This window comes from Lonchura striata, chromosome 6 (genome assembly GCF_046129695.1).
Source record: "Lonchura striata isolate bLonStr1 chromosome 6, bLonStr1.mat, whole genome shotgun sequence".
In the NCBI taxonomy this organism is placed as follows: Eukaryota; Metazoa; Chordata; class Aves; order Passeriformes; family Estrildidae; genus Lonchura; species Lonchura striata.
This window is the reverse complement of record NC_134608.1, coordinates 11,390,668-11,401,680: the sequence shown is the minus strand read 5'-3', so window position 1 is coordinate 11,401,680 and position 11,013 is coordinate 11,390,668. Positions and strand designations below refer to the sequence as shown.

General features: G+C 38.3%; 1 long non-coding RNA gene across 2 annotated transcripts in view; it reads right to left on the bottom strand.

Moving 5' to 3' along the window:
- LOC116183704 (uncharacterized) overlaps nt 1-11,013 on the bottom strand; it is a 94,408-nt gene that overhangs the window by 561 nt on the left and 82,834 nt on the right. The window lies entirely within an intron of this gene.

Here is an 11,013-nt window from a genome sequence, read left to right as displayed (position 1 = left end):
TACAAACAGAAGTCAAGGCAAACACTCTCAACATTTCACTTGTATCCTGCCTATTGGCTGTTGACATGAGGAAATACTTTAAAAACATGACAAAAAGTTAAGCTATTTACTAACTCATTTCCAGTCTATCAGGCCAGTGTATTTCAAACACATATATCAAAGACCCACCATGATGCAATACAATCCCAGACAGAGCCAGAATGTCAGAAAGAAATTGCTCCATCAGTCATTGCTGATACCCTCTGGGAATGATGATTTGCATCTGATGAAACTTGATCTCTCCTTCTCTAATGAATAGCAAGAACAGAATACCAAAACTCCACAGAAGTTCATATATGTCTAACAGGTGCCAGATTTCCTAGGGAAACAAATCTTATGCAGTCAAGCTTTGTCTGCATGAGTGGTCCCATACATATTACCCCTTCAATAATCTTTTGGATATGATCACCAATTCCAGCTACATCTGATAAAAGCAGACACCTCAGAAACAATTAATTTCTTAACAACATGCAGAAAAATCATTGGATGGGTGAACAGAATGGTGTTAGTAAGAATTTTAACCTGAAAAAGTAAAGGTTTACTATGAACATAACCTATTAGGCTTCAGAGAATCTACTAATATCGAGCTCTTGGGAATTTCCTAGACACTGGATAAGCTCCAACTAGAGCTTGTGCCTTGTTAGAAAACCAGAGAATCCAGTGCCATAGGATACAGTATTTTATTTACTTCAAGGTCAGAGCAACTGTTTTTCAAAATCAACATCAGTACAAAAGAAATTGTGTTCACAAGATTACATTTACAGGTAAAATTTTAATCAAACATGAAAGGAATTGGGCTCAGTGCAGAGGTGACAGAGGAATATTTTTTGGCCTGTAATATGCAGGCAGTCAGAATGTACAAACAGTTCTCACTCTTTGCGTCTACAGAACATGTTGATTTCCTTTTAAATCCTCCAGCAGGTTAACTAGACAAAATATTTATTTACAGCATAAAAGAGGATGAAACTCTTCAAGGACTGACATCTGAGTATCAGTGTGAAGTTATGACAGGAGGATCCACACTCATTAAATTTTCCACTTTTACTCTGCCCAGAAACACCAGTATTGAGCATAATTGCAGATTATAAAATAACTCCCTCTTTGAAAACTTTAAGAATTTTCAGCATGACTTAAGTTTCATATCATACTGGTTAACTTTCAATAAAAAGTGTTAAGGGCCTGGACACTAAAGGTTGATCCACAATGGTGCAACTCTGATAGGTCTCAAAGACAGCTATTCTTAGAGAAAAGAAAAGGAATCCAATTGATGCAAGACTGGACACTCAGATTTAATATGCAGATTCTTCACAGACTTCCCTAATATTTAGATATTCAGCCAACTAATGAAAATTCTTTGGACTCCTCCCTAGGAGGAAGAAGAGACATTATGGTTGAACAAGATGATTGAACATGAAATTCTGGAAGTGGCAGTTTCATTGGGGGGGGAAAAAGAATATTTGAAAATTAAATTTGGCTGCCATATGGTGTGGGGAACTCAAATGGAAAAAGAGTGTCTTCCATGCTTCAGCTGAGTTCTCTGGTAGCTGACTGTGCCTGCTCCATGCAGCCTGTGAGGTTGAATGGATACCCCAGGAGGAGGCAGATACACAGCTGGGTGACAGCTTTAACAGCTGGCTTCCATTTCTAATGTGCAGTCTGAGTTCTGAGAGCATGAATGGATACACAGATGCAGGGGTACACGTACACACATTTTTCTTTTACAATGCACAGACCATCATAAAATCACCTAAAATGCTCTCTCACTCTGTGTATAATATGTCTACAGACTCAGTAATTTCTATGACAATAGCCTTCTTTGTTCAAATTTTGTATTATCTCAGATTTCAGGACTTCATAGAATTATAAAAAATAAACCCCCTGCTTCATTTAAACCACCATTTAAATGAAATGGTTTGGTGATCAGCAGTCTCTGTAGCACAGTTAGCAGACAATTCCCCAAATTCTATCAAATCTCTCTTTCCCAAATATGTAAGACAATGCCAAAGTCAAAATCAAAAATTACACCTGGTGCATCATTCTAGGTAACAGGGAGAGGCCCAGGGTTCCAAACATCAGTTCCAAGTTATACCAATTTAAGAGCTGAGAAAATGCAAGTTATATGCAAGTTGTATTTATATGCATAATTAGAATAACCATGGCCTTTCTCTGGCTTAGTGGCCTTTTATAGAAGCTGCAATGCATCAGTGCATCAGGGACACAGAGGGAGAGGGACAGACCTGACACTGAGTACCCTGCACTTGCAGAAGTTGGAAACACTGGCAGGAGGCAGCCTAGGTCCATCTTCACTTGAATCAACAGGTGTTTAGAGTGCCCAGACTTGCTGAAAATTAAGCCATGGTTGTCTCCACTTGGGCAACCACACTTCGAAGCACTTTTTGAAAACGTAGCCTGCAGGGAAATGAGGGTTAGAGTGAAGCTGTCCTTGCTCCCAGGCCTCACACAGAGGCAGTCTGTGACTGCAGGACTCCTTTTTCCTTTTTTCCCTCACATACCCTAGCCCTTTGCAGTGAGGTGGGGCCAGGGGGAGGCATTTTCAGCCTTCTGAGGACCTTTATACTGTATTAAAAATATGGGTTCTTTAATGTTTCCTTTCTCAAAAGTAGTAATATAAACTAACTGAGTGTGCTCTTAGGGGAGCTTTTGGCAAGGGTATGGGACAATCCTGTGCCAAACCTCATCTTTGGCATGAAGAAATAAACAGACTGTGGTTCTGTATAAAGACAAAACTTTTGGAAAGCCTTTAGAATATTTCTCATAATGAAATGGGGGGGGGAGGGAGGTGGAGTGGGGGGGTATTTTTCTTGAAATTCTGAATACTCTCCAGAATACAAATCCAACCTTTAAATGTTTTGGTCTCTTCAATTATGAACTCAGCTTCTTCACTAAAAAATTGAAACAATTAAATTATGAATGATGGATATGATCTGATTTTGAACAATCCTCATTAAGGCTATTTCCATACCATTTCATCTTTGTATAGTAAATAGAAATATTGTATCAGATAAGAATTAAATTATTCTCATCACTCTACATTACAGAAAGGGAAACTGAGATTGAAAGATCATGTGCTCTGTCTGTCTAAAGCCACAAATTATCCACTGCTCAGAATAGCAGTGCTCCAAACTCTGGCTGCTGAACCCTATGCTTCTTCATAGATGATGTTCCCATTTCCCACTCAAGGTACCTGAACGAGAATATTGTCAAAAAAAAAAAAAAAAAAAAAAAAAAAAAAAAATAGGGAAAGAAAGGCCTGGTCTTGGATTTTACTTCTGCTTGCTCCCAATAGTGTTCAATAATAAAATGAATGGCAATGCAGATTGTATAGGGGATCCAGAAGAAAAGCAATCACAAAATTTTGGAAATACCTTAGTAAAAGGGTCCTGACAATGACATTTCTCATTACATCATACACAACTTCTGTGCTATAGAATAGCTCAACCTCCCATATTTAGCAAATGAGGTTTATCACACATAGATCTGAAACACTTAGATGAAGACTGAGCATCCAAAAGGCTACTGTGGTTTGCCAATACACACACAATCCTTTTGGACTACCCAACATATCATGAGTGTTATTAAAAGAAACTGAATACTTTAAGAACAAGTTTAAGAACATTTTAATAGTGTTCCTTTTTGATTTTGGGTGGAAAGGGATGCTGTTCTCTTCCTTTTGAGGATTATTTTTTCTAAGTACATTTCTAAGTCCTACTTAGTTCTGTTTAACTCCAGCCTAGTAAACCCTTTGTGTGTTTCTTTTGCTCTCAAGCCTCTTTAAGCACTTTTTAGCCCAACAAGGGTTTTGCTGTATTTTCCCTTTTCATTCTTTCAGAAATCAAGTCTCTTTGCCTACAATTTGAAGAACTGCTCCCATATACATCCCAGTCTACTGCTGTAGGCAACAGAAAAGTTTCAGAATTAATAACCTATGAAAAATGAATGAGGCAATTTTTAACTCATAAAGCTTTAAAGTTCTCTGCTTACTCGAGCAGATATGTCTGTAGTAGATTCATTCATGCCAGATCATCAGCTTTTCTCTGAAATAATGGCAATAACACAAAAAATGATTTAACATAGATGCCAAAGTTCTGATGTCATCATGGGACTGCTCAAGCTGGAGCCAGGACTCTGCTGGAGGTCAATCCAGACCTTGACATCAGTCTACCACTTCCAGAAAATGGACATACCTCTCAACTCCACAGCCCTCCATTACAGCTACATAGTTGACATTTTTTCAAGCATATCACTGCAAAAAGCAGTGGTTAAGCCCAAAGCTTCAAGAATTTCACTAAAAATGTACCAGTATCTAGTTATGCAAAGGCCTTTGGTTAAAGAATACATAAACTCCAAATACCACTGAGACTTGGGGGTTGCATTTTTGGGGGTTTTCAGTTTAGGAATTTAAGTTGCATCTTACTGTGAAAAAAGAGAAAGCAAAAACAACTGTGAAATGGTACTAGTCCACTAAAAACTCAGAGTCATAAGTTATGATGCCACAATAATAAAGAAAAAGTTCATGTAGGACAGAAAGACAGGCTGTGACCTCAATTCTACTAATTATCACAAAGCTGTTTGCTTCATTTTTATGAATGCTTTCCTATCTTCACACTTAGTACACTTTGTTGCAGTGCTGCTCCCCTGATAGGTGACCAGTCCAAGCACTTATGTATGTCCAAGTGCTTCACATCAGAATTTAGCACTTCTTATGCAAGAAGAGAAGTTTTCCTTAAAAATTTCCCCCTTATTTTCACTATAACTCACTGCAATGTATGTAGACATTGTATTAGCATACAGAATAGGGCAAAATGGGGGCTTTTAAGTTTAAGATGCATATGGCAACATTTTAGGCTGTAAGTGATTTAGAAGCATTACTGGAGAGGTATTTCCTGTAAGTAGCACAATTAAAAAGTGGTTATTTAAAAGGAACTAACAAAGCAACAGGGTGGAAGTGGCTGACCTACTGGGAGGTGTAACATGAGGGTGGCATGAAGTCAAGAGTGCAAGACAGCTGCATAGTACCTTAAGAAGCAGGACACTGAGGATCAAGTGAGACTTACACAATAAAACCAGGGAAGAGGTTCAGTGGAGAAGAACTTTTCCTGCATGAGTGAGAAAGCTCAAGGCAATATTTTCAACTGAGTAAGCACTAGCTGATGCAGGGGGATTCCAAGGCCTGATCCAAGTCAATGAAAAAGGCTGAACTGGCCAGGGTTGCCATCAGGTGATAGAGTCCAAGTCCTCCAGTGAATTCAGATCCTCACAGTCAGGTACACCCTGAAGTGCTGCTAGTGTTCAACCAAAATGCAAATGTGAAGAGAATATTTCTTCCACAAGTGCTTTTTAGGCAAAGCTTCAAGGCCTATCATGAACAGACACTGAATTACACAGGCAAGTACAGACTTCCACTGGGTAAACATCTTTAAGGCCATGTGCATGCACAGTAGCTCTGAGGAGTACAGCTTGTGTTCACTCCACTGACCTCATTCTCATCCATCTATGTTTAATGTAGTCCACCACAGCAACTGAATTCTCTACTTGCTAAATACACAATGTGCATAAATTTTGGCTTTTTCTAAATTGCCACAGAAGGTAAATTCACAATTTTTTTCAGCATAAAAGCGTGGGTTTTATGCAAACTTATTTTCTTAGCAGACAATTGAAAACACATTTTAAATATATTTGTCTACTATTTAACAAAGAAAATATGAGCAGATGTTTTTTGGATGAGCTACATTGTTTATTATTTTCCTAAGATGTCCAAAACATGATACTTATTTAACCCCTAGAGTAGTGACACAGAAATTACATGATGTGCATCATACATCAAATAATGGTCACTCCTGCTGTTCTTTAGACATTTGGGGCTTAATTTGCAATTATTTGCATTTATAGAGCAAAGCTATACAATAGAAATGGGAACACATCTCCTAAGTTGATACAGAATTGATTTTCAAAGGGTGACATGCACCAAAAATCCTGTTGCGTGATTAGTATAAACATATAAACAAAAGAATGAGGAACAGCGTTGTCTGCTAATGGATTTTCAGTTATGAATTTCCATTGTTACAACATGTGATTAATTTACATGTTCAAATTAAGTCTCTATTTTTGCATGTTTAATTACGAGGTATTTGAGAGCATGGTTGGGTGTGTTTGATTATAAGCAACATCTAGGAAAAAGCTTGTAATTTGCAATTTGCTTGTCCTCATTTAAAATGTTCTCATTACATCATGGAATGAACAAGTTAAAAAAAAGGAATGTCTCTGTTCCTAGCACACAACAGACAAGTCATGAGCTTTCCTCCTAATATTTCCTGTAAGGATAAAAGGTATCTTTTTGACAAGTGAGTGACAGAGGGAATCTATGAAAACAACAGTGTGTCCTTGGAGAGTCCAGTAATGCACATACTGTGGATGCTATCATTTAATCTTACTTCAGAGTTCTCCCAGTTCCAAAAAGTTCAGACAACCCTAAATTTTAGTGGGATTTCCATTTCATGCCTCTGTGCCATGCATGAACAGCTCCAGGGACTAATGCTACAATTTTCCTAGTAAAACACAAGGGTCCAACTGCAAAAGAGGGCTTAGGGCTGTCAAATAACTGGTTTTTCAGTTCAGCTGCCAAGCCAAACATTTGAAAAAGAATGTTGTTCAAACTGAACCAAATTCACAATTTTTCCAGGTTTCCACACCAAAACCACTACCATCCCCACCCAGCCCACTGTACTTAGTTTAACATTAAATGTTCCATGTGTCTCAAGGGGAAGAATTTTTTGAAAATGCAAACATAAAAGACAAGGAAATACAATGCAAGATTTGCAAAATTGTTGCAAAGGGATTGTTCTCTCTCAGTTCATATATACAGTTCACTCTTTGTTATACTAAGAATGCTTCCTACTGCATTGAAGCCACAGCTTCCAAAGTGAGTACTGTTAACATAAGGCTGGAGTATCATTCTTACTCTATTGCTCTTTCACTCTCAACTATCATTGAATTAGTTTGCATGAACTGGCTTATTGGACTGCTTCCATTTTGGAATTATACAAAAAGCAATTGCTGAGCTACTCCTATGGGGAGTTAGAAACACAAATTCAAATTCCTGTCTTGATTGGACAGGGCATGGGTTTGAGCTATGATCTGATTTTGCTTGTGTGACTCATTACTGAAGGATTGTGAGACAGGTTCTCACCCCTTGTATTGAGAATGGCTCACTTTGCATGCAGCACTTAGGTGGCCACCACCAAACTGAATACCTTTAAAGCCAGCTGACTAGCACAAGCCCCTCACAGAGAGGGCATCAGACCCACAGACAGCTCCTCTGAAGCAAAAATGTGTAAAGAGGAGCAAATGAGAACACAATGCAGCAGAACTCACTGCTGCTAATTGTTTGTGTCCTGTCCTAAGAGACACGAGAGCAGGATCCAAATCTTCAGAGCATAAGGCAGAATTGAACCACAGAATCCATCACTGCAGATGAACAGCTTAACCACCAAGAGAGGAGGTAGAAGGCCTACCTCCTTCCCACCTCTGTCAGTATTCTCAGATTAAATTTTCTGGTACATAAGTATCACATTCTCCTAAATAATTCACTCACTGCCAGAAGTGACCTTTTTTGACACTAAATTTTTCTCTTGTTTTCCTAGAAGATATACACACACTTTTGAAAAAGAATAGTGCTTAAAACAGGAATATCTTGATTCTAGTAAAGTAAAAAGTCTGGTAAATATAATACCAAACTATTCTAGATAAGACTTGTTATGTATTATAGATCGTGTTGATCGTGCACATACTCATGGTAGTATACATATTTGGAAATGCTTGTATACATGAAGCATCAAGGCATTGTATCTCAGATCAACTGCCTGATTTACAGAAAAGTTCTGGAGAAAATCCAGCCTTTGCACCATTCCTACTCATTTCTACAATCTATGCTCTTTTCTGAATCTTGGCACTGTTTCCGCAAGGCATTGGTTGGATAAGCAGCAAAACGTAGTATCAAATACCTGAATTCATGAAGGCTTGTGAAGAAACGGCCCTTCTGTTTGGTAAGCTTTGTACATCTATAGAAATGCAATAATCTCAGAATCACAGAATGTTGAAGTGTTGGGATGGGCCTTAGACTCCATCTAGTCCCAAACCATCCTGCTACGTGCCGGGACATCTCCCACCAGATCAAGTTGCTCAGACCTTCCCTGTAGCCCCTCTCAGATACTGGAAGGTTGCTGGGGTTCCCACAACACCTTCTCCTCTCCAGGCTGAACAGCCCCAACTTTCTCGATCTGTGTAGGGGAAATGCTCCAGTCCTCTTTATCAACTTCAAGCTCCCCTCTGGACTTGCTCCAACAGTTCCATGTCCTCTTGTACTGGGGACACCAGCATTCTTTGCAGTGCTCCAGGTGGGGTCTCACAAGAGAAAAGGGGAACAATCACTTCCTTCAGCCTGCTGGCCACATTCCTTTTGATTCAGCACAGGGTTCTTAGCAGTGATAGCAGTAAAAAAATATTTTTTTAAATACATTTATCAGAACCAATGATTTCTCATATGACAGAGAATCAATATCAAACATTTTCACCTCATACTCGTCACTCACACTTGCTGAATAATGGCATGAATCAAAGCAAATCCTGTCCCAGAAGACAGATCCTAAGATGCTGTAACTATATACCTGAGCTTGCTGAAATTTAATTCCAAGTATGCTTTTCCAGGAAGAGACAGCTAAAACCTGCTAAAAGCCAACACCAACCACCATATATTTTGGCAACATTTTCTTTGAATGTACCAAATAACAAGGAGGTAACACCTTTCTTTCAGCATCAGAGGTTGAAAATATGACAAACAGAAATTTTATTAAATAGAAAAGTTTGCTTCACAAAATGCCTTTTAAGAAATGTTGAACAGGATTAAACCAAGAAATGACAATTTTAGTCAAATAGTGGAAATGAGAAGGAAATATATTTAAAAGGGAAAAAAAAAGAAAATTGAAAGTAGTGTTTTGGGTGGGGTTTTTTTGGCATTATTAACACATAGAAACACAGCTTTAGAAATTGCATGAAATTAAAATTATTTTGTGTTACTGAATACACTTTCATTTCTTTTGCTTTCTTTTTCATGAAGGCTTAACTTCTAATCTCCAGCAGTTATCATTATAGCTGAATCCTGCATTTATTGCTCAGGGGCAAAAAGCCATTTGCAGAAGGATATTAGGTTTATTACTAAGCAGTAGCTATGTGGAAAAAACATCATGTCTTTCAAAGAAGACCTGGCAGGTAACATTTATGACTGAGTAAATTCCATAATACTACTCCAAGCAATTGTTTTTGCTTTCTGCCATGTTTTTTGTGAGTTTCTATGCGCTTTTCACTCCACTTGAGGCATTCAAGTGGTTAGCTTCTTGACTAATGATGAGTTTTAGCTTCTAAATGTTGCACCAATGCTTTGCTTTACCTGCCACAGGAACCCAGCTATGGCTGAGGGCATAGTTGGAGGGCACAGAACTCCAGCCATTGCCCAGGAGACACAAACATCTCCAGTGGTGGAACTGCATTCAGAACACACCACGTAAAGACAGACAAGACGTTCAGAAATCAACAACAGCAAGCTGAAATACCACACTGGCACAGCCAGAATATTTCTTCTTCTGTGCTACGTTGTTCAGCAACATCTGAAGAAACTGCCTCTCACTGAACTGTGGCACACTGACCTCCCCAAAAACCCAGATTATGAGAATGCCTTAAAACACAGCTGGATCGCTCACAGGCAGAGTAATACATTCAGAAAGCATTGCAAGATCTCTAGCTTACACAGCTTTAATGTGGGAGGGCTTTAGGTGGAACTTTTAAATATTAGCTAAGGAAAAGAGCTCTTTATATCATTTCAGCACAACTCTTTATTCATTCCATTTGGATTTCTAATTGTAGCTTTGCTTTTATTCAGTTAGTGGATCATCAGAAATTTGCAGTATTCTGGACATTTTCAAACATTTCACATATTTCTGTGTTACAACTGCAGTGGATCACATGACATGCAGCTGTGTTAACATATTTAGGGTTTGGATACTTACAAACTCCTGCACTCTGGAGTATTATTTTTCTACTTGTTTACATTTGAGAATTACTGGATTTTGTTGGGTTTTCTAACCACAAGGTTAGAATTTATGGAGAAAAATTAAGCAATAAATAGGTACAGTGTCTTACATTCGTTTTTCATGTCCTGCCTGCCAGCAGAAGGATTAGAGAGATAAAGCTGGTTTTCTTCTGTGAAACTGTAGCTAGTCCAGTCATAAGTTCACAAACACTCCTTTCCGTTTCAGCTATACTTTGACCACACAAGTATGGTTTACAGATTATGGAAGTTACAGAAACTTCCATAATCTGTAACAGAAACATAGCAAAGAGCTCCCGACAGCCTGAATTATGTATCAGCAGGAAGAGATTCCAAGGGACCTCTCCATCCCTGCAGTGCTGAAAAACTTCTGGAGAAATCTTCCTGGATACTGACAATCTCATCTAACAGGGAAAACTGCTCTCACCCAGCTGCTTCATTGTGGGAAAGTATCAGTTCACAGAAAAATTACTCAAAAATACAAAATTTTACCCCTAAAACACAGATAAATTTGAGCATACCTGCTCAAATTCTGTTATCAAAAATAAGTCCAAGATATGCCTCATCACTTAGTTTCAGAGAGTGAAGAACAGACCCAATAATTCTTTCTAAAGGTGCATCATCAATAAACTAAATGTACATTATCTTGTTTGAGATTATTTTTTATTCTTAATTCTGCAGGGCTTTTTTAGTTGTTGCTGGGGTTTTTTTAGTGCCAACAGCTTCAGTGGTGGAATCCGAGACATGCCAGACACTGATACTGGATGCTACTAATACAAATTTTATCACAGATAAATCTGCAACTGGATATATAAAGAAGAAATTAATTGCACTATCTCTGAAGGAAATATCTG